The following is a 24,282-nucleotide window of genomic DNA, read 5'->3' as shown; positions in this document are numbered from 1 at the left end:
AAAAAACTTTAATTAGAGCCAAGTTTGGCAAGAGCTCAGAAGTTTTATTAAAGGAAAGACATCCTCACCTATCCCTGCATTGATGATGATGGGTTTTCCTACGCTTCAATTAAAAACAGATGTTCGTCAGGATATTTTACAGAAACTCAGTCCTACATCCGAACCTAATCTGCCCTAGTATCTAGTCCTACCACTACTAACAAAGGAAACAAACTCAGACTAGGAAAAGATTACTTTCCCCTTCTCTTGGTTTGCGGTGACCGGTTCCTGACCGCCACACATTTGTGTCTCTTGTTCACTCTTTCTTCCAGGCCTGGGTCTGCTAGTACAGTTCAAAATAAGTCTTGTATCCAATGTGAGAGGCCGGAGTAAGGAGACACTGACACAGGTAGGTAGTTTGCCCAGATGTGCTTCTATTTAAATCATAAGAGGGAATGGAGAAACACCTCCCTAGCCCCAACTCTATCAGGGTTTTCCCTACCTCAACAAATCTAACTAGTGGACCCGAGGTCATCAGGCTGTCCAAAATTATTAATGTACACTGTCCTGTGTCATAGTCTAATCTGACCATCACACTAGGTTCTAAAAAACTACTAAAGGGAAAACAAAACATTCTTTGCTGCTTTCCTGCTGCATTCCGAGACTTGTTTGTCCCACACTCCAGTTTAAACATTCTGCACCTCCAAGTAATCCCCCAACAAGGTTGCAAGAAGGTTCTCCTTACTTGCTGGGCCACCCACTAAATGGGAAGAACTTGTCTTCTCTGACAAGTAGATTATAAATGCCGGGGGGGGGGACGACAATCCACATCCCCTGGTCTTCCTGAAGCAACTCAAAGTAGTCCCCTTTATTGCTGAACTAACCACTGTTTGTGAAGGGCTTTTCTTCCCTGGTTAGTGGATTGTAAATGCTAGGCGGGGGGGGAGGGGCAATCCACATCCCCTGGTCTTTCCTTCGAATATTGGTAGTGCACAATTACCTTAACAAGGTTTCCTGTCTCTGACAGTCTTGGCCTGTATTTGCCAATGATTGCTTTGTTTGTGGGTCTATTTACATTTATAGACTTGGGGTGGTGTGCTACCAAGGACTATATATATATATATATATATATATATATATATATATATATATATATATATATATATATATATATATATATATATGGGATACATTACTCACCGTAATCGTATTTCTGATGCTTGTATCTGCTTAGATTCACATGCTGTGCATAGGCCGACATCTAGTGGAAGCTGCGGAGTATTACAGTTTGTTTTTCGAAGTCGAAAAATGGGCGTCGACACAGGGCGTGCCAGTAATACTATCCCTAGTGTGACGTCCCCTGTACCCATGATCCCTCACGCGTCTAGGATCCCCAGATTGTGTTTTTCCTGACATGAGGTAGCATGAGGAGTAGCGTGAGTACAGATAGTCCAAGCAGATAGACAGAAAGGTAAGACTACAAGCAACCATGCGCCTTCTCTCGGAGGGGAGGAAGGGTGGGTCGCATGTGAATCTAAGCAGATACAAGCATCAGAAATACGATTACGGTGAGTAATGTATCCCTTCTGAGGCTTGTGGAATCTGCTTAGATCACATGCTGTGCATAGATTAGCGAGCAGTACCAGAAGAAGGAGGTGGGATGTGAGAAGGGTCATGAGCAAACAGGTGTCTTAGAACCGCTTGTCCCACTTGTGTATCTGCCTTGGAATGAGTGTCAATGCAGTAATGCTGAGTAAAAGTGTGAATAGAGCTCCAAGTAGCCGCTTTGCAAATGGTGTCAAGGGGAACATTTGCAATGAAAGCCAGAGTGGCCCCAATGCCTCTGGTAGAGTGGGCCCTTGGCGTAAAAGGCAGAGTCTTTTTAGAAAGAGAGTAACACAGCTGTATACAGTTGATAATCCACTTTGAGATAGCGCCCTTAGAGACGCGATCCCCCTCTCTGCCTGTAGCTACGGAGACAAACAGTTGATCTGTCTTTCTTAGCGGTCTGGTTTTATTTACATAGTATAAGACCGCCCTACGCACATCTAGGGTGTGTAGTTTCACCTCAGCTGAGCTTTGTGGGTTTTGGAAGAAAGCCGGAAGCTCGATGGACTGGTTTACATGGAACTTGGATATGAATTTTGGTGAGAATCTAGGGTGTGTGCGTAAAACCAGTTTGTCCTTGTGGATAGTAAAGAAAGGATCTTGCACTGACAGAGCCTGAATTTCACTGACCCTTCTTATGGAGGTAATGGCTACTAAGAAGGCCGTTTTATAAGTCAGGTGTTTGAGACTACTTTTATGCATGGGTTCGAAGGGGGGCCCCATGAGCTTAGATAGCACCACATTGAGATCCCATCCTGGCGGTGGGTTCGAGATAGGAGGGTGAAGTCTCTTTACTCCTTCCATGAAGGCTTTAACCACTGGTACTTTCCACCACGAAACCTTGTTATGGGATGTGGTGTAGGCTGAGAGGGCTGCCAGGTGTACTTTCAGAGAGTTAAAAACCAACCCTGCATCCAGCAGGTGGAGCATGTATGTTACAACGTTGGAAGGAGTGCAATCAACCGGGTTGATTTGTTTACTCTGGCACCAGATAACGAATCTTTTCCACTTGTCAAAGTAACAGTGCCTTGTATTTGGTTTCCTGGACTCTTTTAGAATGTCCATACACCTCTGTGGTAATTTGAGATGTCCAAACTCTATGACTTCAGGAGCCATGCTGCTAGGTTCATAGAGTTGGGTTCCTGATGCACTGTTTGACCTTGTTGCTGGGACAGAAGGTTGTACCAGGCTGGGAGTCTGATGGGCTCGCATACCGCCATCCTGCGTAGGTGTGGAAACCATGGTTGTCTCGCCCACATGGGAGCAACTAGGATGAGCGTCATCGATTCCTTGTTCATCTTGTACACCACCTTCCTGATGAGAGGAGTTGGTGGGAAAGCGTACGCAAACATCCCTGACCAGTTCATCCACAGGGCATTCCCCTGGGAGTCCGGTTGTGGGAACCTGGATGCAAATCCTGGGCATTGTTTGTTTTCGCTTGTGGCGAATAGGTCTATAGTGGGGAAACCCCACTGAGAGAAGAGATCTTCTACTACGTCTTTGTGAAGGACCCATTCGTGTTCTACTGGGAGGGAGTCTCTGCTTAGAGCATCCGCTAGGGAATTGAGCTCCCCTGGAACATGTTGCGATGACAGGAAGATGTTCCGTCTGAGTGCCCATATCCATATTTTCTGGGCAAGCTTGGACAGATTTGGCGAACGAGTCCCTCCTTGCTTGTTCAGATAGAACATGGCTGTCGTGCTGTCCGTCCTGATCTGCACCGACAAGTTTAGTAGATGGGGCTCGAACGCCTGCAGCGCTCGGAATACTGCCAGAAGCTCTAGCAGATTGATGTGGTTCTTGGCTACTGAGTGAGACCAGAGACCCTGAGCTGTGTGGTGGAGATGGTGAGCTCCCCACCCCGTCAGGCATGCATCTGTAGTCACCACTGCCTGTACTTCGGGATCGTAAAAGGGTTTCCCCTTTGCGAGATTCTCTCTTGTCCACCAGAGTAGGTTTTGTACTAGTGTTGGCGAAACGACCACTAGATCGTCCCACTGACCACCTGCCTGAGACCACTGTTTCGCCAACCATTCCTGCATGGGACGCATGCGCAGACGCGCGTGGGGGACCAGGTAAATGCATGACGCCATCATGCCCAGTAACCGCATAGCTTTGCGTACTGTTATCTGTTGACCTGACTGATAATGCGGAATTTGCAGAAGTATGTTCCGAATTCTTTCTTCCGAAGGGAAGGTCAATCCTTTCTGAGTATCTAGGATAGCTCCTAGAAACTGTTTTGAGGTGCTTGGCACCAGACTTGACTTTTTCTCGTTGATGGAGAAGCCTAATTCGTGGAGGAGGTCGATGGTCCTCTGAATGTTTGACCTGCAGATTCCTGGGGTTTCCCCCGTTATGAGCCAGTCGTCCAGATAAGGGTACACTGGGATTGCCTCCCTGCGTAGGTGTGCAGCTGCCACCGCCAGTACCTTGGTGAATACCCTTGGTGCTGAAGCTATCCCGAAGGGCAGTACCTTGAATTGGTAGTGGCGACTGTCCACCTTGAAGCGCAAGTATTTTCTGTGCGCCGGGAGCATGGAAATATGAAAATAGGCATCTTTCATATCCAAGGTTGCCATGTAATCCCCCTTCTTTAGGAGTGGGATTACCTCTTGTAGTGTGGTCATACGGAATTTTTGGGGCTTGACATACTTGTTGGCAGGCCGCAAGTCCAAAACTGGGCGCATTGTTAAATCTTTCTTTGGCACAAGGAAGTAAGTTGAATAGATACCCTTGTTTACCTGGTGTCCCGGGACGAGTTCTATCGCGTCCTTTTCTAGCAGAATGGCGATCTCCTCGAGGAGGATCTTCTGATGTTGTAAAGAGTGGACTTTTTGTCTTGGAGGATGGTTTAGGGGACGTTGCAGTAGTTCTATGCAGTACCCATTGGATACTGTTGACAGCACCCATCTGTCGGATGTTATCCCTTCCCATGCCTGGGTGAAACTTGATATTCGTCCCCCTACTGGGGTTGCATGGGAAGGGACCCTGAACTGAGCGTCACTGCTTTGGTGGAGGCGTGCCTCCTCCTTTACTGGGGCTGCCTCTGCCTCTACCGCGTCCTCTTTTACTACCCCTACCATACGCCTGGGTAGACTGTTGTGAGCTGGTGTTCCACTGTGTACCCTGGGTGTGGGAGTAGCTATTTCCTCTATTGGAATTTTGGCCGCGGGAGCGACGAAAATTGCCATTCCCTCTTTGGTTAGGTGGTTTGGTAGTTAATTGGCCAAGGGATTTGAGGGTGTCGAATTCTTCCTTAGCGTTTTTTAGAGCGTCCTCGACTGCCTTCCCAAACAGGAGATCACTTTCCACTGGTTTGTCTAAGAGCGCAGCTTGTGTTTCTGCTTTGAATCCCGACTGCCTCAACCAAGCATGCCTTTTGATGACAGTCCCCTCTGCTATAAGTCTACCCGCATTGTCAGCGGCGTCCAGAGTTGCTTTTACAGTGCAGCCTGACACGTTCCTTCCTTCCGCACAAATGCGAGCTAGCTGGCTTTTAAGGGGTTCGGGAGCAGAGTCTATTAGTGCTGCCACTTCTTCCCACTGGTGACAGTTGTAGCTAGCCAACAGTGTGGTGGAATTCGCGATTCTGGCTTGGTAGGCTGCCGTGGAAGCTACTTTCCTGCCAAAACCATAAAGTTTTTTACTTTCTTTGTCGGGGGGAGCCTCAGAGGAAGATAATGGTGTACCAGCTCTTTTGCGGGTGTTGGTTACTACTAGAGAGTCTGGCTTAAGTTGACCTCTAATATATAGGGGGTCCGACTGGGCTGCTTTAAACAGCTTCTCCACTCTCGGATTTACAGGTCTTGTCAGGTTTGGGTTGACAAGGGATGGTGCTATTCTGCGTTGAACAGATTTTAGGATGGGAATGGTCTGGGCTACTGGCTTCCTTTCCCCTATTAGTTCTTCCGCAAAGTCCCTTTCTTCCTGGGCACCTTGTGTGTCTATGTGGAAGTGGTTAGCTGCCCGAAAGAGCAGTTCATTAAGGAGGGGCTGATTATCTATCGGGGAATCAGACACTGGGGCTTCCCTTTCGACTGGTGAGTCCATTCTGAAAATATCTGGGCTATTTTCTGGCTCATCCTCGTCTTCGTCTTCGCCGTAATAATCTGACCCTGCAGGATCTTCTGGCGTGTCAATTTCCTGACCTTCTATAAGGGAAGAGTTTCCTTGGTCTGTAGGGAAGAGGTAAGAATAGGGTTGGACCTCGATGGGGTCTAAAGGCCTAAATGGTGTCTCGACCCGGGGTCTTTTATTTGAGGGGATAGGGTCCCCTGACCCTGAGGGAGAATCTCCCTGAGGGTTTAAAGCTAGGAGTTGTTCAGGGTGTCTTTCGAAAAAATTCGCCAAGGAAGACATCCTTGACATTACTCTGTCAATGTCCTCGCATGACCAGAGTTTTGAGCTTGGGGTGACCTTGCTGGGACTTTCTATGGATTGGCCCTGAGAAGACTTGGTCAGTTCTTTTGTAGTGGAGGACTGCAAGGGTTGTTTCCTTTGCTGTTTACCCCCTTCCCCGTGGGTGGAAGTGTGTTTCCCCTTTCCCTTATCTTTCGACGCCTGGCGTCGAGGATCGGAGGTGGAATCCATGTTTTTCGAACTAGCCTTCGAAACTGGGCCCTCTTTACTCCCAAGTGAAGTACCCTTTCCCTGGGGTGCAGGCTGGGGGTGGAAGTCGTGTTCGTGGAAGTCGTGTTCGTCTCCGGACGATTGATCTTCCGGGATATTAATGGTCGAGGCACTCTGTGCAAGTGTGGAGGCTTGCCTGACGTCGTGCGGCGACCTCGACCGGGACCGCCCAGAGGACGTCCTTTCGGACCGCTCCTTCTGTGCCTCTTTCCGAGGTTTCGACGACGTCGAATCTCGGGTGGATTTTTTGTGTTTAGCGTGTGTATGTGTAACGCTTTTGTCGCCGGGGGACTTCCCCATAGTCGCCGGGACGGACGACCTTCCGAGGCCGGGGACGTGCGTTCGGCTGTCTTTCGACGCCTTGGTGCCCTCGCCGTCCGAAAGTTCGGCGTCGCTGCCGTCGCTGAAGGTACCCTCCGCCTCCATAGCTGCTAGCTTGGCGTGGTGGGCCCAACGCTTGGTGGAGCGGTCCTTAAGAGTTTTGGCCTTAAACCTACTACAGGCCCTGCAACCCGTTTCGGGGTGGTCTCTGGGTAGGCAAAGGTTGCACGTAGCGTGCTTATCTACCCAAGGGTATTTCTTATTACACTTGGGGCAAAACTGAAAGGGCGTACCCTCCATACGCGCCTGTGGGCAGCGGGCAAGTGTGTGTAGGTAATAAGGTGTCGAGTGTGGAAGTGTACCACCCCCACTCTCCCTACTTGTAGGGCCGAGGCCAGCGGCCCAGGCCCGAGCCGAGGCGGAAGCCTCGAGGCCCAATCCGTCGGGTATTCGACGTTGATCTCCTCCCCGGTTCGGCGTCGAGATGTTGATCGACGAAAGGTTGGTCAAACGGGGGAAATTAGAATTATTTTAGAGTGAAAATATGGCAAAGCCAGGGAACTCCGCTGAAGTGCTTCCGACCAGAATGGCGGAAAAAAACAATCTGGGGATCCTAGACGCGTGAGGGATCATGGGTACAGGGGACGTCACACTAGGGATAGTATTACTGGCACGCCCTGTGTCGACGCCCATTTTTCGACTTCGAAAAACAAACTGTAATACTCCGCAGCTTCCACTAGATGTCGGCCTATGCACAGCATGTGATCTAAGCAGATTCCACAAGCCTCAGAAATATATATATATATATATATATATATGTTCCACTAGCCCAAGGATACTGGGTTCACTAAGCTGACAAGTATAGTTCCACATTTCCCAACCTACTGGGACAAGAAGAGAGTTGTAAATATGTCCATGTTCTTGTTGTACTCTTTATTTACTTTCCAATATGTGCTCCTCTATTAGCGGTTGGTTTGTTGCATTTCCTTCTAACATGCACATATTTAACAACACACCATTATCTTCTTACCTGCCCTTTTGGAGGATTTACCGGATAACACGATCCAGTTATCAGGTTTAGTTGCCTTTGCCCGCTCCTCTGGCTTGATGGACTGGTATCTGGAGCCTCGCCTCATGCCAGTCGTCGTGCTGCCTGCTGTCTAGTATTCTATGGCTTTATAGATTATACCTGTTCCTTTTTTTTCAAGGGTTCAGACGTTCCATTATCCGTCTCTCGTACAGGTGGTGCCAGTCTCACACAGCAAAGCCCTCGCACCCGATTCCGCTGGGCTACAGCCTGCTTGCACGGTTGGCGTAGAAGACAAAGGGCCCGCTCCCTGCCAAAAGCAGCCGGCAAAGCTTCGCCTGATCAGGCTCTCCTGCCTCACTTTCACTCTCTTGCATTCTCCTTCCCAACGCGAAACCAGACTTTTCAGCTTCCCTCTACCTCTTTGTCGGCTCCGTTGGATGTTCCCTGGCGACTGCAGGATTCTCCAACAAAGTGTCCCTTTCGAATGCTGGTATGCATAAGGACTCTGCCGTAATTCCTTAGAAAAAGCGGCAGCTCTATTCAGTTCGCTCTGTTGCCCTTTATGGTAGCGGAGGCAGCGCCAATCAACTAAACCCTGGTTTCTGCCAGCACTTGGGTTTCTGTAGTGGTTTCCCGCCAGTCTCGAAAATAATGCAAAAGCGTTAAGTGATTTTTCTTCATGCCACACTTTGTGTTTCTCCTACTTCTTGTCCGACAACACTCACGGATCTTCCATCTTTCTCCTTCTGAAAACGTTATTTCGGCTCTCAAACTATAAACGTGCATACAGATAAAGGAAAAATAAAACTATTGTATCTTAAAAAAAGAGACGACATTCAAAGGTTACAAATAATTACGTCTCAAAAGCACAGTTAAACTCATTAAAAGAACAACAACAAAATATGGCCATTGTGGGTCGAAGATATAACTCTCGCAACTTCGTCCACTTCGGCTATTAATAAACTAGTTCATAGTTAATCACATACTCTTACTTTTAAGTTAGCAAGCTCTGTGTATAAAATGTGCTGTTCCAAAAACTATGTGCAAATAAATACTCTGTCTCAAATAATTAACAGCCAATTCTGTTTGGCGAATCACTGCATCCCTCAAAAAATGTCTCAAATACATTCTTCTCAAATTCATTAATTTGGGACAAATGAGCAAAAAGTGACTCTTTGATTCTTTCGGAGCCCTACAATAAAGGGCATTCGCTTGAGTTAGCAGGTGCCATTCTTTTGTAAAAGATGCAACTGATCATATGCCCAGTCTAAACCTTAAGTATAAAGACATTTCGAATGCAGGAGTTACAATATCAAGATATTCTTTAAAACCAAAGAATGTCCGAACCGCCAAGTAGTCCAAACCCAATTTCAATTTAGCAGTGTCTAGCCTCGCTGCTCCTCAACTTTAGGTTTACTTTCATAGCTATTAACTGGGCGGTTACAGGTACATGAGGGTTTTCCCATAACCCTGGAACGTCTAGGTCCTGGCAGATGGCCTTAACATGCCGGGCCCACTTAGTACTTTGACACCTTCCACATACAAAAAAGATGACAATGCCGCCCTATGATTTTCCAGATCACGTTGTTTCCAGATTCTGGCCCAAAATAAAAGCTGCCAGAGTCCGAATCAAAGACAGAGGCGGTCAAATCCAGTTCCAAATAAACCAAGGCTGTGGGTGCACTGACCGGAAACATAAATGTTTTTTTTTCAACATTTCTGCTCATAAATCGTAATCTTAGAAATGTCACCATGTCCCAAAGTTCAGCACCATACAAGGCTGCAGGAGGAGCCTGTTTTCGAAAGAGATCCAAAGCGGGGGAGATCGCTCCACCTCCATGCCTTACGTAGAAAGACAATAAAGCACCGCGCACTTTCTCCAGGATGATGGAAGCTTTTAAAATTTGAAACGCCCAACCACCTGCTTCCTGAAATCTCAGAACTAAGTAATCATAGTGTTTCAGCTGTTCAAGTATCACTCCACTCGCTTCCAATCTCAATCGTTTACATGTCGAGTGGGGAGGTTTAAACACCATGACCTTCGATTTGTCCACATTCAGCGAAAGGCTCATTTCTTCACATTTAATATAAATAATTGACATTTCTTTTTTTCAACCTTGAGGCATTGTAGAAATAAGGACAGCATTGTCTGAATAAAACAGGGCTGGGTATTTCTTTAAGGCCACATTAGAGTTATCTTGACATTCTCTAACTAACCTATCATTAATTTCCTGAATTTAAATGTTGAACAGAAGGGGGACCAGGGAACGTCCTTGTCTGACCCTTCTCTACATTAAATGGGCGAGATAAATCGCCTCCTAAGCCGTATCTTACATTTGTCCTATTATCAGAATACAGCTGAGAGATATGTATCAAATTCTGAGGGGCATTACGTGCAATACGAATTTGCCAAAATGTTTTTCTACAAACTGAATCGAATGCCGTTCTCAGATCTAAAAAGGTCACGTATAAATTAATTTTCCTCAAAATTGTATATTTTTGGATTAAAAGAGAGAACATAAACCACTGATGAAGGGTGCCAAGGTTTGCCATAAATACACCCTGTATATCATGAATTATACATTCCTTGTCTGCCCGTTCTTGAAGGTGCTTTCATACTACTTTACCGAACACTTTCCCTATACTGTCCAGAATTGAAATCAGGCGATAATTTGCCAGTTGAGCTCTTCCACCCTTCTTATGTATGGGGGGGGGGAAATCACAGCTTGCTGCACCTCTGGACAAGATAGCATTAACCACCGTAGAAAGAACTGATGCCCATACCACCAGCTCTTCCTTTAGCAAATCAATAGGAATAAGGTCGGGAACTGCAGCCTTTCCGCTCTTGAGCAAATTTACGGCTGCGGCCACCTTCTCAATGGTCACTGCCAGAGTTTCCCCCGCAAAGACAGGGGCAGAGGAACAAGTAGTAATCCATGCCGAGTGGGCAGGATAAAGATATCAAAAATGCAACCACCAATCACCCTCACTTACGTAGCACTGCATTACTCAATCTCCCCACAAGGCTCTATCAGATACCGATTTCCAAAATAGAGCACAATCCCCTGATTGTACAGCGTTTAAAAGGGCAGACCATTTCCCTGAAACAAACTCTTTCCTTTTCAAACAGAGCATATTCTTGTACACCACTCGCAGTTTGCAGAGTTTAGAATTATCAAGCCCCCCTTTTGATTTAATGCATTCTATGATTTTACCTTTTGCAATGTGGCAGTCCCCATCATACCAGCCCAGTCTTGATATGGGTATTCTTTTTATGGTCTTAGCTAGGAACAAAATAAAAGGGATAAGGTTAGTTGTTAATAACTCGTATTCACTAGGAATTAATAGATCATCTATAGGTTAATTACAAATAACTTGAAGATTTCCAAGGATGGATTCATTAAGATTGGGCTTAAAATCTTGGCTCATTAATTTAGACCACTTCACAGATCTCTGTGAGCGACCACTAATTTTCACAGATTGTAAAATGGCTAGGGCTGCGCAATTAGGCTGACAGATGATAGTCCCAAAAAGGAAGAACCATACGGGGCAATAGATTGGAACCCTTTGCGCTCATCAGGGCTGAAGCCACTTTATGAACCAAATCCAAGATATAAAAGTAGCAGATATGTAACTGCTGTGGATGGTTGTGTATACTACGAACCTATGCCCAAGGTTTCCAGGAAGTAAAGTAGTATTAGAATGGACACAACCACACTGTGCAGGAAAGAGTGCTTTAGTATATTCTATATTCAATTAGCCAAAGTGAATACAGCCAACACGTGTTTCGACTATCTGGTCTTCTTCCAGGCTGGGATTGTTCCAATTGTACGCATTCTATTAGGGTATAAACTCATCAAAGACATAACATCTGCAAATGCGCAGAATTAGTCTTAATGTCCCCCAATTATAAGCCTGGGAGTGCGGAATAACAGTCTTACATCCAAAGGCTTTTCAGCTACACATGAAAAAAATCTGACCAATAAGGCTGGCGGTAAGAGGGAAGTGATCACTTTCGCTCCCATCACCGACCTCAAAGACAATCACTCTGGCCCACAGACAAAGATGTAATCGATAAGGGAGCTCCATTTGTGCCCCAAAGTCATCTTGGCCGGTTGCTCGCTAGCAAATCTTTCTCCTTCTATGGTTCCTCTGTCTCCTATTATCTCCACAACTACTTTACTACTGCTACCTCGACCCTCGGGTTCACTGCCGCCATAACCACTGCTACTGCTCCTACAACAACACACATTTTGTTCTTCGTCTTTTATGAATGGGAACTTTGTTAGACACAAAAAAAGTTAAGAACATGGTGTATAGTTCTGCTCCTCCTTGTATGGCCTCCTTGTCTCAGTACTAATTATTCTTAGTGCTGATGTTGATTTACTGGGGTATTCAGGAAGAAAAAGAGGCGACACCTTTAGGTTCATCAAACCTTCCTGTCTTTAGGGAATGGGGGATTCCAGTTCCCCACAAAAGTGTCCTTGTTAGTTCAAAGAGTTTGTTTCTCAATAGGAGAACTGGTCCTGTAAACCAAGTACTTTTTTCATACAAGAGTAACTGTACTTCGGTTAAAAGTCAGTTCCTTGTTCCTCCCCACCAGGGTGCTTCAGTTTCTCCTGTGTTACTGTATCTCTTGGCCCGGCGTGGGCCTGCTGGGTCCTCAGCCTGTCTCAACCTGGCACTGATCTCACCCCCGGCCCCACGTGGGTACCTGGTTTCTCGGTCCTCCATGGACTATCCAGCCTCTTGGGCCTTCTGGTTTTCTTATGGCTTTCACCTCCTCATTTGGGTACTTTGTGACTCAGCCCCTCGTGTGCTATCTGGCCTCTCAGTCTGCCTGGCCATTGTATTGCTCTCAACACCTAATGGAGAATTTGCTGGCTCAGCCCATCATGGGCTATTAGGCCTCTTAGGCCATCTGGACCTTGCCATGCTCTCACCCCACTGTGGAGTGCTTCAGTGCCTCACCCCACTCCTCCTGCTCCACTCTATCGGCCGATTGCCAGGTTCTTGGTGGTGGTGCTTGTGGAGGGAAGCGGCTTCTCCGACTGCTGCAGACCTGTGCTGCTGATGTCTTCCCGCTCTGGTCTTCCTCTTCGGTTCCTTCGGTCTGCAGTCGACAGGACTTCAGCATTGGAGCTGCTGAACGCTGGTATGCTGCGTCTGTGGCGGCTCAGTCTCTCCCTTTCTCTGCAGTCCTGAGCTTGGTGGGCTCTCTGCCTTCCTGTGTTCAGCAGCATTCCACTGGTTCGGAGTTTTCTCCATCCACAACACTATTTGACCCTGCCTCCAGGATCAGACCTCTCGTCTGCGCTCCAGCACAGGTTGCCACTTGGTGCTGTCAGGCTGTCTCTCTCTCCTCTCTCTCCATGGACCTCTTCTTTCTTATGTCCCTCCCTGGAATGGGAGAGGAGCCACCTGTGAAACAGGCAGGGTATCAAGATAGACAAAGATTCAAGTGTTATAGTTCCAAAACCTTTATTCACTAAAATGCTGTGGTTGATGTAATAACTAACTGGCCCTAACTCTAAAGGGATGGTTCCCTCAATTAATGTTTCTAAGGACCATCAATTTCTGAAAGTCCACAACCAAAATCCATCTGTGTCTAAACCTATGCTTGCCCTCACTCTCTTATAAAATGTGGTAGGAAGTCTCTTTAAAAGAAAATAGTGATTCACAAAAGAAATATATACCAAGGCTGGTTTCAGGTGGTCTTCTCACCAGGTGTGGCTTGGTTAGTATCCTCAATGTTTAGCACCATCAAAAATAAGTTGTTCATCAGCTCTTCTCAACAAAGTGCTTATAGTCTGTTAAACAGGTCCCAATAGCTTTAGTTCCTGGGGATTCCCTCCACCAAGCTTCACTCCTTCCAACAGAAATATAACAGTTTCTTCCAGGCTTCTCAGGGTTCGCTCCCCCAAGCGTATGCCTCCTTGTTTCACCAAATAAAAGTGCACCTTTGTTAGGCCACTTAGGCTTCCCTTCCTCAAGCTCAGGCCCCTTCAGTTTCAAACACAAGTTCAGTTTGTCAAATATGTATTGACCTTGGTTAATCCTCTTAGGGTTCCCTTCCCCTTCGGTTTCAAACACAATTTCAATTTAACAACACAGTTTATCTTCGGCCGTTCAGGGTTCCCTTGTCCAAGCGTAGGACTCTTCAGTTTTAAACAAAAAGTTCAACTTGTCAAGATGTGCCTTTCTCTTGTTTACAGTTCCTTTCACATACAAACTTCTCATGGGGTAATATCAGAGACTTTCGAAAACGCTAGGTTCTTGGCTCATCCTAAGCGCTACCACTCTGATCTTTGGCCCCTCTCTGTATTTCCTGAACTTGCTTCTCTTCTACCCTTTCCTCTTTCTGCCCCCTCACAGGTTATCGTTCACTTGGTTGTGCTAACTGGCACCTTCTTTGTCTTGCTTTTCCTTTGGGTTCACTTTCTCTTCACTGTGCCTCTGGCACATTCAATTATTTGCTTTCATGCATCTTTGCACTTGTTCTTTTCCTTTCTGTGACTTTTGCACACTTGTTTCGTTCACCGGCGCTCACTTGCACCTTCACTTTACTTTTGGGTCTCTCACACCCTTCTCTCTTATCTTCAAGCATCTCTCTTCCTTTCTGCTCTCTCAGCGCCTCCCTCTCGCTTTCCTCTTACTTTCCGCTATCTTTCTTGCTTTCCGCTTCGTGCCGCTTGCAAATTCTGTCCTTTCTCCCTTCCTGCTCCAGCTAGCCGGACTCTCCCGTGTTTCTCATTACTTTTCCCTTTGAAACTCACCGGGTAGCATTGCACTGGCGAAGGACAGTCCTTGAAGGACATATGGAATTGAGGTCAGGGTCTCACCACCTGCCCCTCAGACCACCTTGGGACCGGCACACGTCCCAAGGGAACGAGCACCCCTCCACACGCTGGCAGCAGGACACGGGCTGCCTCATTCCGGGTCCCTGGAGACACGGCTCCCTAGCCACGCTGCAGTCCCTCACAGGCACTGAGCCAGTGTTGCTGCACACCGCTCTCCCCTGGATCCTCCAGGCTCCTCTCTTCAGCTCCCTGCTCCTCAGCTTCCTTCAGGATGCACAGCTCACTCTTCTGATTGTGCAAAGCCACACCTTTTATACTTCACATAAGAGTCAAGTGGAGTCAGGTGTGAGTAGGCAGTGTGAAATGCCTGACCCGATTAATGGGACAACCTAATGGTAGTAGGTGGTAGTCTTTCTTTTGTTTCTCAAGGTGTTTCATGCAGGGAATCCTCACTACGCTGTGTTGCCTCTTCTTCCCAGTATTTGTCGGAAATGGGGAGGGAGGAGAAGGAATGGGATTGCAAATATCCCATGAAAGCGGAGGAAGGGGTTTCAGATGGGAGATGGGGAATACCATGACTCGCCTTTGGGTATTCTATGCCCAATCCCCTGTGTCCCTCCACTCAGGTGATCCTCCCTCGCTTGGCTACCCCCAGGGTCGGGATCCAAAAGCGATGGCCCTTCCCTGGCCACCTGAACGGAAGAATAGGTGGGAGAATACCATCAGGTTTCTCACACACCATTTGTTCTTCTCTTCAAGCATTGACTTGAACAGTTTGGGGTCAGAAACCAAGCTATTCAGTTTGGGCCTGAATATTATTATATCGCTCAATCCCCATATAACCAACAAGCATCTGGGACTCTTTTTTTAAGTGAAGTTTAGTAAATCTTTACCAGAGGATTCCTTGTCCCCTAAGGTGGTGTGAGGGTACCACCACCAGTGAGTTCCTGCTTGCCCTGTCCCCTAGGGTGTGTTAAGAGTGGTGAGCTCACATCCCTAGTCCAAAAGGTGATGGCTCCCCCTTAGGTAGAAGGGACGAATGCCCTGAATCCTTCACACGGGTTTCTTTGTAGTCGCTCATTACCGCAATTTCCCACTGTAGATCTAAACATTACCTACAGAAACAAAGCAGGCATGCCCTGAGCACACCTGTCGAATCTTAAGCACTTACCTAATTATTTTCCCACTCTCTCCTCCTCTACTAACATCTCACTGAGATGTATTCAACATACACATCTCAAATGACCCACTCAGTCTAGCACACTAAAGGCAAACACCTGCTCTAACCTAACCATCAACACCCCACTCCATTCAACTCCAATGCATCCACGGCTACCCTCATAACACTGGGACTGCCTTCACAGCCAACATGCCCCAGGAGACCTTCCCCAAACACAGTAGAACCCATACCAGTGTACACAGGAATGGATGCCGCCAACCTGCATTCATCAACACTGCAGTCATTTCACTCCTGCCTTTGCCGTTATCCCCTAAAACTCTGTCATCACCCCCCCTTGTGAGAGTCAGGCAGAGAGAAACCAACATTCTTGTCAGACGGGCGCTATACAAGACCCCTTTACGTTATCTTGCTCAAGCAGCAGCCAAGTACCCTTCTATATTTTCTCTTTAAGAATGATTGTATCACGTTGTGATTCTGTGATATTTCGCACAGTTTTGTTCAGCTGTCCATCATTTTATTTAAATGGAACAGGTGGGTGTGCTGTCCTCATGGCAGTTTACAACAAAGTTATTTGCAGTTTTAATTTATTTCAGTGAATTACTTATTGGATTAAGGAAGCCACATAGGTAGTAGGTGTCTTCCCATCATTTTGGGGCACACTCAGTGAGAGGCGCAAAGGCATCCAAAGTGTTTCAAGTATATGTTTGCTTGGAGGATATAATGAAGGCTTAGGACTGGTCAGGCAAATCTGTATTTAAGAACTTCCATCTTAAACCCATCTACCAGCCATCTACGCGGGTGATGAATAAGCTTTAAAGTAGCACTAGGCTTGCCTGGGACTAACAATATCCCATTTGATTCGACTATAAAAATGGGCATTCAAAATCAGTCTGATTTCATGCATGCACGTATCTTCCATGATTTATGCATGATTGTACAAGTCCTGCAAGTGCCAAATTGGAAAGCCCAATATCTATTGTTGGGTTGTTACAATATTCATAAGCCAAATGAGGATTCTGTGGCATTTTTGTGCCTTAGAGAGGCAGAGGCTTAGAAATAGTGTAGTTGGGGCCAGAAGTTTCATTGTTCTTCATTTACAGGTGTGGTACAAATGATAGGGTGGAACTTGTAAAAGATATTATGGACAAACGCTGAAGGATTGTCGAGGGGAACAGATGTCACTTTTTTTACAAACTGTAGACTTTTATGTATTATGGAAAACTGAGTTTGAGCACGTTAAAGTTATTAAGTTTTAAAGAATTGATGCTTGAGCTTTAATAAAAGAAGAAGAAAAGAAAACCATACTACTCACCTACATGTGTTTAGCATTAAGACTTACCTATACTAAAGGCCGGGAAATTTCGATTGTGGCACTGACTGCTAGTTAAACGTTACATTTAGATGGAAATAAGGTTATTAGTATACATGTATTTGGTTACCCGTTTTATCTCAAATACACTTGGGGCGTGGAGGGGATTTTTAAGGAGAGTGGTTACTGAAGCTCTCTAATAAGAAAGATACATTGCCGCAGGGAGGTGTGTCCAGATACATTGCCGCAAGGAGGTGTGTCCTTAAGAGTGTGATGCGTGAGATACACCAGAGGGGCCAATCTTTTTAAGTGGCTCCTGTAGGCAGGAATTATAGTGCAGCCAGATTGAAGATTTGATAGCAGAACAGATCTGTGATTTGCATGGATAAAATGGGAGTCGTGCAGGTGTGAATGGGGTAAAGGGAGGAGCCATAGGAGTAACTGGATTGCAGTCACAAATGTTTTGCAATTTATCAAAAAAGAAAGAAAAACCTCAAAGGGCTTCAGTAAGGCAGACCGTAACTATTTTACACTACAATGTTTCAAGGTATCCCTACAAAATACACCAAAAATATTGCCATATGTATGGCCTTTTGTCTCGCCATAGGTGATATTTTTGGGGGGATCATTTGTGGGAGCGGTGGTTGCGGGGGTGTCCCCCGCAGGGTTCATGGGTCAATATTGCTGCAAAAATATGGCGATATTTTTGTATTGCAATATTTTTGCCGGGATATTACCACATGGAACCTGTTTCAATTGGATCGCTAGTGTGCGTTGCATATCTTTACGCAAAGCTGTATTAGTCTGTGTGCACTGTTTGCAGCTGCAAACCACCTGACATCACCATAAAATGTACATCTGATTGTCACTGGCATTGCAGGAGTTTTTCCCCCACCCTTCCGCTGTACTATGCATTGCTCAGATTAGATCTGGTAATCCCTAATACTACCACTCAGCTCCCTTGTTACACTCTTAAATGGTCCTCACCTCACACAGAATCCACTGAAATGGATCCGAGGCTCCCCTCAAGCCTCTCCTCACCTATGAGCCACTTAGAGGTCTGGGACAATGTCTTCCACCTGAGCACCAAGAGATTTTCACTGTCGCAACCACATGGGTTAGGAGGGAGGGTTGTGAGTAAGGTGAGGGAGGAGAGTTGTAGTAATAAGCATAGGGATTTTTTCAGAGTGTGCCATTCTCGTTTAAGGATGTTTCACACAGTCTTCATAAGAGGGACCTTAGATGCTTTCTCATAGTGGCTCAAAAAGCACCCCTCCCTTCATCTGGCCTAGGAAGTATAGATTACTCCAGATCCGGGAAAGAAACTTAGACTGGTCTTCATGGAGCATAATTTTGGATCAGGATTCGCAGCATCATCCTCTGCATTAGATTCCTTTGGTCCTCTGTCCATAGCCAGTGCATCTGTATTGGCGTTATCCATTAGGGCTTGAGGCAACTTCTTGGGACGAGGCTCATCTAGGGAGGGAGACTGGTGTCTTTTCTCTCCATTTGAGATTTCCCCCTGGGATTTCTGGATCAGGATCACTCTCTTCTTCCAGCATAAGGGGATTGAGTGGATCTGGGAGAATTCCTTCTTTGTTTTGAAGATAGATAGATCTAGATGAAGAATGAGCCCTTCCCCCCTGCACAAAGTGCAATCACAATTCTTCATGTCAATGTCCCGGTGAGCCTGCACAGAGCCCTGCTATTAGGATTCGGAAGACAGTCCGGGATTCAACCTGAAACAAGGCTCTTTAAAGTTAGCGGAAACATGCAATTTCTAAAATGAACATTAGCCACTCACCTACTCCCCCGATTTCCTACTTGTGTTCCAGCCTAGTACTTCAATGGGGCGCCTTCCTCTGAATTCCACGTGGGTGCACCACTACATCAAGAGATTGCACAAACTGTCCCGAAAGCCTCATGCTTTCAGGACAGTTTGTGCATTTCAAACATTTCTTCAGTGCCTCATTCCTTCACTGCCACCAGCACAGAACTCTGTGCATTCATTGTGGCTGAGGCCGATTTTCGAGTTCACACAGAAATGGATCTGCTTCCACGGGGGACCAATGCCAAACCACAGCCTGCATTGGGCATCTGGCAAAAAGAATTGCCGTTTTTTTCACTTTTTTTTTATAGTAGTTTGGTATCTTCATGCACCCGCATGCCCAGAAACAGGTGCTGTACCATCATCCTGGGCAGGGCATTGCCCCAGCCCCCCCCCCTATTAGCCCATATGTAAGGAACTAAGGGGAGGAGCTTGGGGTCAAGGTCATTTTCTTTTTACTGGATTCTGCTTGAAATGAGAAACTCAGAATGTGGAGGAAGGTAACAGGGTATATGAGTTAGAGTTGCAAAGACGCCCCCTGCCTGGTACTGGGGATCACCAAGGTGATGACTTAGGGGGCCAGGTGCCTCTAAATGCCTGGAGATTTTGCGTACAGTGGAGGTATGGGACGGACTCCCTGGTCACCCTACCAATGTACACTTCTCATGGCGGGAAGCAATCTCTGTATTACACCACGGGCCGCCTTGGGAGACTGCACCTCCCCCACCTCACTAACCCAGTAGGGCAGGGCATCCTTAAAGGCTTTGACTCTGCCCTAAGTGCTTGCAAGACAATGAAGGAAAATGCTGGTGCACCCACAACCCCCCCCCCCCCTCAACTCCGTGGCTGACGCTCTGTCATGCTCTAAGGTACCTCATGGAGGATTACCATAGTGTTTTGGGTTCAGTTGTTGCACGTTTTTATCTATACAATAATGATCACCAACATTAGATGTCAAAGGAGTTTTAAAGGGGTTAGGTGCAGGATGAATAAAGTTCTAATTAATGTTTGAAAGCAGTAGGTTTAAGACCTCCCAATTAAAGGGTTCTGAATAATGACAGAAGGACATTAGAAACTCTGGGATTAGGGTTTCTGCTTCAGTCAATGGAAGAATACTGGTCTTCCCTGTTGGAGCCATCACTGCCCCCCGACAGACATCCCCTCCCATGTGACCCACCCACAGAATAACACCCCCAGGGTCAGGATCAGGTAGCGGTTGTCTTCCCCATGACACATGGGAGGAGACTTTGGCATCAGTGAGGAGTCTGCAGGATTCATCACAATCTCCAGTGAATTCCATAATCCCACAAACAATGTTTCAGGTTTGGGACTCTTCCGAATTATGAGAGTTCAGCGCGTGAGGTAGAGTTTCAGAAGCATTGCCCACAACTACAGATTCTGATGCCAGCGATACAATGTTTCCATTTCCCTCCACACTTAGTGAAATGAAGAGTTTTGTAAGCTTAGCCAATGTGTTCTAAGCCTGTCACTCTCAGCACAACACAGGTAGTACCAGTGAGGGTCCGGTGGAAAGAATAGACACAAAGATGGCATTCAGGCCAATATAGAGTTTGGCCAGCCTCTGAAACCCAAAGCAGTGTTAAGTCCACTCGGAATAACAGCCAATCACCGCCCTAATGAAATGAGAAGCCACATGTGCTGACCCTTTCAGGAGGAGGAGGGAGTACGTTAAAAAAAGCACTAGGCCCCTTAGTTGCTCAGTGCAAGTTGCAGGAGAAGGAAGCAGACCGAAGAGCTGGGGAAGGAGCACAGGCTAGAAAGATGGAGAAAAGTGGAGTGTAGGCAGCTATGGAAATTGGAAGTATGTGTTTAGAACTAAGAGGGTCAAGGATGAGGTAATGACATCAGAGGATGAGAGCGCAAAAGTAGGTGCTGAGTTAAGGAAACAGTAGACATCGTATTACCATCAAGAGGGTGACAGTGGCAGCAGGAAGAGAGATCATCAGGGTAGTAGAGCGGTAGACAAGAAGAGGTTGGTGCAAGAAGAAGTAGTGACATCCAAGGGGACAAAGGAGGAGGCAACATCAGACAGTGTAAGTTATACAGAGGAAGGAACATAAGGTGGGGAGACTGACATGGAAGAGAGTGAAGAAAAAAGAAATGTGAGACAGGAAAGGTGGTAATAAAAGTGATACAGAGGAGAATGGAGGGATAACAATCGGATGGAGAGAGGAAAGCTCAGATTAGGATATGAGGTGGTGACGAGAGGACCCAGGAAGCGAGGAAGAATCAGCACCTAGTTAGCAAGAGCAGGTAGGTTACAGCAGTGACAGTCAGCCCTAGGTAGGACCAAACAGTGGGAGGAGGAACATGCATGGGTCAGAGAGAGATCACTGTGAGTTCAGAGAGGTGGAGAAACAGAAACAAAGAGGAAGCCCAAGGGGACCTTTCTCTTGCTCTCCTTGTAAGCGGCAGGCACTAACCATGAAACTCGATACAGAGTGAGCCTTTGATTTAAGGACCCTGGAAAGACTGCATCTAGTCCAGCACGAAGGATTTGGGTAACTTGAACACTAGAAAGGGTTGAGTTAACACCTTTTCTACTGTACGAACTAGGACACTTGCTTCAAAGGGGAAAGGCTCAAATACCTGCATCCCCAGGGGGAGAAATTGGACACCGGGAGTATTCCGAGGTGGGGGGAAAGGCAACCGATCCCAGTTTGGAGAGATCAATACCTACTATTTTTTTTAAGTAGATCCCATTTTTGGTTGAGTTGCCCTTTCTTGTAATATTCACTCTGATAAAATGAGTGAACTACAACATTTGGTCTCAGCTTGCTTCTTTGTCCTGGTCACTCAATAACAAGGGTAATATGCATATATGTAATTTCAAACACTATATTAATTATGCCTGCAAATTCTTTTGGTACTCGAAGATGGATTCCTTCTAAAACCTAATTTACACCTTTAGAAGGTTTCCTCAACTTTTTTTAATATGGTACGCTTACAGGGTTCGAAACCAAGATTCGATCACCACGAGTTAAAACCAGCTCCTGGGTGTCGGCATCACCCAGGAGGCAGTAGCTGCCAGTAAGGAACCAGGAGCGAGTACACTGTGCACTGCAAATCTAACTTTGACATGAGATGCACACTTTAACTTGTTGCCCATTATGTATAAGCCATTATATTTAAATGTGTTATATACGTGTCCTAATTCTTCTTTACTCCATTTTGGATGGTACTTGATTTATTGACCTTGGAAGGGTGAAAGGTTACGGTTGCCCTACCACGGGATTCGAACTTGCAAGTGCAGGTTGCCATCATTTCAGAGAGCAAATCTATACCCTTGGCTATTAGTAAATACTAAACTCTGGCTCACACTAGCATGTGAGAACCTCAAGGAGCTAAACCGTGACAGTGGAAGGCCAATTACTAAACAGTAGAGCATCCTATAACCCTACGAAGAACCACTAAGTTACATGCTTGAACACTATCACTATCATGTATCATTCAAAATGTCAACCATCCACAGCTAGATAGGAAGTCAAAGCTAAGTGGCTGCCAAGACAGCAGGAGGGCGGATTGCCCCTATAGCAGCAACCTGGGCCATGGGAAGGGTTGAGAAATGTAATTTTGCCCTGGATCATAAAATGCTTGCACTGGCCCTGGATAACATGGTTTAAACTCTAGAGTGCTTTCTTTCCAACCAGGTTTTCAAAAGGGAAACTATTTTAGAAACCGATTTAAAACAGACAGAGTATCCGGAATGTGTCAAACATCCTTCTAATATCCGTTATTCATTAAATATCTAGGTCCAAGGTGCCACAAAAGATGAACTCTGAATAAAGACAAAACGTGTATGAGCACAAAGACGCTGTGAATTATAGATCAACTGAAAAGTATTTTGCCTGAAACTAACATATAACTAAATTATGTAAGGTCACATGTTGCAGCAGTCCGCCTGAATCAAATTCACTACACTGTTTCTAGAGCCACCAAACAAAAGCAGATGTGCTTCATAAAAAATTAACTTGATTTACAATGTGAGACAAAACAGGAGGTTAGCCAATCTGACACATAGATATGCCAAGCCTTTTCTATGCCCTAATGTGTGTCCCATGCTCACTGTGTTTTGGTAATTCAGCTGAAGCTCACTGATGATTCCAAAGAAGACTAAAACAGGTCGGGGTTGCATGTGCTCCTGCGTAAGCAGGGATGTAGCCTAGACATTTGGGATAGGCAACTCCTTTAGCGGACAGAGTTAACTTCATAGTACATATGATTACTTCCCATCCGAAATGAGACAGACGCTAAAATGGTATTGGATGGAATTACACACAACATATTACCCAGTGGTTGAGTAGTGTTGCCGTACACATTTACATCTATCACTTTTTGGTTTCTTGCTAGAAGATAGATAGTATGCCGTGGCATGAGTCTCTGGCTTGGAATGCACAGTATAAGCACCACCACATCAATCTGGTCCAGCAAGGCCAAAACCTAAGTGAGGCTACTTGTGTTCCTATAAGGAACAAAAATTACCTAGACGTTTGGGCTGGGCTTCTCCTGCGCTGGCCCTTCAGTCCTGTTCTTCTCAACATGTTTCCTCAGAATACGCACAGAACTGAAGATCAAACAAATGCTCATTTAGAACTGTGTATACTACACATGCTCCTTAACTGCAGCAAAAAGAACTAAAGCTCCCAGTATACCCTGCTCTCACAGGAACACGGGAGGATATTTTGTTTGAAAAGATATGTCAGCCATGTTGGTGTGAAGTAGTGCGACTCTGTGAGCAATGTAACTTGAGAACAGTGCTGAAGAGGAACTCGAGAAGTTTACAGAGACCACATTTTGAAGGCATGATGTTTTGTACACCCCAGATTGTGCATTGGAAAACATAACAAAATGTGAGAAAGGTTTGAGAATGTGAAGCATTTTCAGACAACCAATAACAGCGAGTACTTTATTCACCTGAGCAAAAAGAGAGGTTTTGTATTGTGAGCGCCAGGAGACCACTCGGGTGGTGATAGAGCGCGGTACAAATATCCTTTAACATTACCATTAACATTAACATTGGGACTTTGAACCACAAACTTTGTTCTGAGCAGGAAATAATAAGCATCTTGAACACTGTTATTTGGAGATAAACGAAGGCATGGACTTTACGTTTCAGTACTTTTAACAAGCCGTCCAATGTAGGAGTCCCCATTACAACCTGCAACTGAAGATGAATCTGGAGAAGCCATTCAGGGTATTCATCAACTGCACGTTCACTTAGGAGATGACTAATCAACAAAACTAAAATCAAGCAGTGCTATTTACCAACGGAGGCTCGATCTCTTTGGAGCATGCGTGAGGAGCATGGGCTGTGTTTTCTCATTATAGACGGATTTGTATTTCTATGATTTGATAGGCAACACCGAAGTATGGAATTACACAGCCTCATCGTGAACTAAAATATCTAGCATGATATGGAACAAACTCAATCTTTTTGACATCAAGGCACCAGTCATTTTCAATTTTACCATATTAGGTTGGCCACTCCCTTTCCTTACCATCCATTATCAACAACATTCAGCTTTATACGGTGTCTATTCTGGACTGTGCCACTCTTGGCTCACGCCTGGCAGTCCC

General features: G+C 45.9%; 1 protein-coding gene across 5 annotated transcripts in view; it reads right to left on the bottom strand.

Annotated features, from left to right (window-relative positions):
* MFSD6 (major facilitator superfamily domain containing 6) overlaps nt 1–24,282 on the bottom strand; it is a 598,811-nt gene that overhangs the window by 482,020 nt on the left and 92,509 nt on the right. The window contains exon 2 of one of the 5 annotated variants that reach the window (XM_069615669.1): nt 10,783–10,851. The exons of the other annotated variants lie outside the window; for them this stretch is intronic. The gene's annotated coding sequence lies outside the window, so the exon portion shown is untranslated. The remainder of the gene's footprint in view (nt 1–10,782; nt 10,852–24,282) is intronic. 5 annotated transcript variants of the gene reach the window in all.

This window comes from Ambystoma mexicanum, chromosome 9 (assembly GCF_040938575.1).
Source record: "Ambystoma mexicanum isolate Mex_15411 chromosome 9, UKY_AmexF1_1, whole genome shotgun sequence".
In the NCBI taxonomy this organism is placed as follows: Eukaryota; Metazoa; Chordata; class Amphibia; order Caudata; family Ambystomatidae; genus Ambystoma; species Ambystoma mexicanum.
This window is presented reverse-complemented; position numbering and strand designations above follow the sequence as displayed.